Source organism: Schistocerca gregaria, chromosome 4 (assembly GCF_023897955.1).
Source record: "Schistocerca gregaria isolate iqSchGreg1 chromosome 4, iqSchGreg1.2, whole genome shotgun sequence".
Lineage (NCBI taxonomy): Eukaryota > Metazoa > Arthropoda > Insecta > Orthoptera > Acrididae > Schistocerca > Schistocerca gregaria.
In genome coordinates, this window is record NC_064923.1 from 734,360,515 (window position 1) to 734,364,849 (window position 4,335).

The window sequence follows — 4,335 nt, forward strand, 5'->3', positions numbered from 1 at the left end:
CTTTATAAATTCGGTAAGATTTTATTACGACTGTCCACCTCTTCCTATGTGAATGGGAGTCACAAAGCATTTTCGCATTCGTGGATCCTCAGCAAAACTCTAGATGGTCTCCCTATGCATCTGTATTTAACCAATCCTCCCTGGGACATTCTCTCCGATTTAATTAGCAACTGATCAGAAGCAGAAGAGCACTACACTCCCTACATCTGGAGTCTCATTAAGGAACAGAACGATCTGAGCTCCATGTAATCAACACACTTCGATGTTTTGCTTTCGGAAAGAGCATAAGACATTTTGCAGACTTGCACAACCGACTGATGCCTGTGATGCAGACCAGTATTCTGATTCTAATACCGTAACTACCGTCCTGCGAGGACTGTGCTGTACCAATATTACTCATGTCACCCATCCAATTACACATGATCTCTCGGGATGCATACATGCTGAGGAGGTTAGCAATCCTACAGCAGATACAAACCTGATACATTTGGGAGTGTTGTGGTGATATAAAGGACGATTAAGAAGAAGAAGAAACGGATGGTTTATGCATTACGGAGCTCCAGACAGGAGCAGTTTGAAACATTTTACATAAATCACAAGTGCTATCAATTCTGCAGTCATTGACACAGGTTTATTTCCGTATCCGGTCAGCGTTTCCAAAACACAGCAGCTGCAATAGCTTTTTCATTTCCTTCGTAAACATCTTGCATTGTACAAGAGTTGTCCAGGAGGGTACATAGAAGTAGGTGGCTTGGATCTTCTTCAGCCCCACAGTCGCAAGAGGTGTCTGTGCTCGCTGTAAGGATTCCCCATTTCTTCAGGTTGGTCTTGCATCGGGGGACACCCACTCTGAGGCGGTTGAGGGACCTCCATACAGGGTATTGTAGGTTTGCGCCAAGAGCTAGTTCTTCTTTTGGTGATACTTCTAAGGGGAGTGAGCTCTTCCATGTTGCAAGACTAATTGCTTCTGGTGCTCCCTCCAGTGGCGTAGTCCTAGCAAGAAAATTCTTGCGGGATTTAAAGTGGGATCTTGCTGCCTGATGACCATACAGAGTAGTGATGGGCTAAACTGCGATTTTCCGATATCAGTGGTTTCTGTGAATGCTACTGTTCTTAACTGTGATTTGTCGCAGTTAAGGAACGTAGGTCGCGTATCCCACCGCCACTACTATTTCTGCGATTTCTGCTACTTGGGCGATTTATGTGACTTCTGCTACTTCTGCGACTTCTGTGACTTCTGCGATTTCTGCGACTTACCACCGTATGAAAAAGTTACATCTGCTTACACAGAAAATTGCATCTCAACAAATCTGTCATTGGTAAGTAAGTTTTGCGGCAGAGCGGCCTGAGCTAGCGAGGCGAGCGCATCGCTGCCGTTGCGCGCTACGCTAACTCGGCCGTTGAGAGCTCGTGAAGAGGTTTCTGTGCTGTGGGAGCCGCGCACAGCAAATTGTCGTGCGTTGTTTTCACAACGCGTGCAGATTGTCGTGTTCCGCGCCTCACAGCATGGGAAAGAAGGGTGCGCAGAGGAAACCTTCCGTTACGAAGGGTCCTTCGGTTGCGCAACTCACTGAGTCTGCCGACCATGCAAGGAACTCCCGAGAAGACGAGTCGTGGCCTGTCCCCCCTTTATACATCAAGTGTAAAGGCGGGTGGACAGCGCTGTTCGACACCATGACGAACTGCGCACGGAAGGAAGTGGTCTACGAGTCTGTCGATACAGACTCGCTGATCTGCGTTCGAGCTGCAAACGTGGCCGACCACAGGGCGATCAAGGTCGCAGTGGCCGACCACATCGTCGACGCGCCGTAGGAAGGATGAAGACGACCAAGGCACTCCTCAGGGGGCTACCTTGGTGCTGTGACGTGGCAGCGGTCCGGGAAGGGCTGCTGCGAGCCGGGTTTGGTAATGTAACCGCAAGGTTGCACAACCGGACCAACGAGAAGAGGGTGCCACTCTATGCCGTGACCGTGCAAACGGTCGACGGCGGGAGCGACATCTTCGACTTGCGGAAGCTGCTGGGCTTCCCGGTGACGTCAGAGGCTCTCCCGACCGCCATGGACCCCCAGCCCCAGTGCTTCAGGTGCCAGGGCGAGGGCCATGTTGCGAAGTATTGCCGCAACGCGGTGCGGTGCGTCAAGTGCTCAGGGGAGCACGACAGCCGCGCCTGCGACCGCGGCAGCAACGTTCTGCCGACCTGTGTCCGGTGTGGCGGCCCGCACGTGGCCAGTTGGCGCGGTTGTGCTGCTTTCGCAAGCCGCAGCCGTGTCGGGGGCGGCGAGGCGGCCGCGGCCGCACCGACGCAGCGGAAGAAGCGAAGACGACGTCAGAAACGGCGTAGGGCGCAGAACAGCCCGGCGCAGCAGAGGGACGGCGCAGCAGCAGCAGCTGCACCTGCCAGGAGCAGGGAATTCCGCTTGGAAACGGGCGGCCAGGACGCAGCCCGCGCTCCCGAGTAGATACGTGACCTCGAACTCGGCACCGCCGTGAAGGAGGCCACTGCAGCCCTCAGAGCCGTCATTGCGACAGAGAGGGCTGCCTTCGCAGCCGCCGTGGCTGCAGAGAAAGAAGAGGCCTTAAGGCAGCTGCGTGCAGTCTTCGCCCGAGGCCCCGGCGCAATAGTACCTGCGAACACTCCTGCGACCTCGCAGAAGGACGTCCGCGCGCCTGAACCAGCGGTTGCCCCAGCAGCACCGCAGGTGAAAGGTGCTAAGAAGAAAACCGCCGCCCCAGCTGAACCGGTGGCAACGCCGACCGCTACGGGAGCGGGTCCCCCAAGGGATCTAGAAGCCAAAAGGGCAGCCTTTATCGCCCAGGCGCGAGCGAACGGCAAAACTTCCTCGGACGCTGAACTGTCGCAGCTCTTCGAACAATCGGAGCTCATGGAAGCTACATTGCGAAAGGGCTGCGGCGTGCAGTAGAGGAGGACGCTGAACGGTAGCTGATCGCTGCCGTTCTGCACCAGCCTGATGAAGCTGCACCAAGTCACCGACGACAAGGCGCAGCAGAGGGCCTAACAGCAACGCATGCGTTGCCGCGCCGAACTCTTATGTTACAGGGAGGAAGCCACTGCGGCCGGCCCAGGGGACTACAAGCGAGCCCAGCCGCAGCACCCGGACTGACCCAGCTAACGGACACACAGCACATAGGTAACGATGCACGATACCTCACGCTAACCGACCTCACCTTGCATGCTCTATCGCAGCTAGCAAGCCGCTACTGCCCTTACTACCCGTCCTAGTGTCGCAGAGGTTTTTTTCCCTTGGCGCTGGCCTTGGCACTTTTTTCCCTCTGCCCTTACAACCGCTACCCTCCGATCGCTTTCGACCACTTCTATCTCCTGATGGACCATGTAAATGAGTAATCTTACCCAGACGCATGGACAACATCACAGCCTGCATCCTGTGACGCCTGATTCAAAACTAACATGCTTATGGAGGTGACAGTAGAACTTTTGGTTTGGTCACCACGTTGGTGCGGGCGTGGAAGGGCCCCATCCTTTGCGGAAAAAAAAGTAAGTTTTACGTTTGTTCTTCCGTTGGCTTTAATTATGTATTAAAGAAACAACTGGGAAAATATTAATAGTGTAATTAATGTGTAAGTAGCCATACAGTAGCATAATAGTTCGTGTTTAGAAAATGAATTCTAACATATTGTTATGTTCACAGGTACCCGAACTACATTTCAGTCACTCAGTAAATTGATAACTCAAAATATCATTGTCAACAGATCTGGAGAAATTGCCACTGCGTCTTTAGACCGTTTTCGTCAGACGAGAGGTTAGTTTCTAAGTGTTTCGATGGACTTAATTACTTCAGTGAGATCGTTCTTGCAAATGTGAAATATACCCCATTGAGTGGCTTTCATTACAGCAAATATTAGCAATCTACTCTGTCAATTATATTGCTTGTAATTAGTGACAGCAAAAATTGTTTAATAATCCTTGTGATTTTGCAGATACAGTTCTGACTCTTGATTACTGGTTGCTGTACGTATCTATCCACATCAAGGCTATTGAAAGAGACTCGTGAAGATTCAAGACAGCTCTTAGAGGATTTGCAGTTTAAAAGTGACAAAATTGTGAAATAAGTGTGCAGATGAGTGATTAAACTGTGTTTTATTGAAGTTGTTATGCGATTTTAAAGGAATAATAAATGTTAAATACAGTGACTGAATAATGAAAATCTCATTTTCCACATGTTTAAGCCGTCCTGTACCCGTAATTTTCCGCCACATATTTACTGGTAAACACTAGTTGAAGAGAGACATGCCGCCCCCCCCCCCCTCCACAATCTTGGCGTGACACTGACCTGTAACATAGCCCAAGGTATAGAA

General features: G+C 51.3%; 1 long non-coding RNA gene across 1 annotated transcript; it reads left to right on the forward strand.

The window, feature by feature from the left end:
* Positions 1–1,287: 1,287 nt before the first annotated feature.
* On the forward strand, positions 1,288–4,064 carry LOC126268063 (uncharacterized). The gene is made up of 3 exons (XR_007549072.1): positions 1,288–1,319; positions 3,669–3,779; positions 3,958–4,064. It is a non-coding gene; the product is annotated as an uncharacterized LOC126268063 (long non-coding RNA).
* Positions 4,065–4,335: the final 271 nt, after the last annotated feature.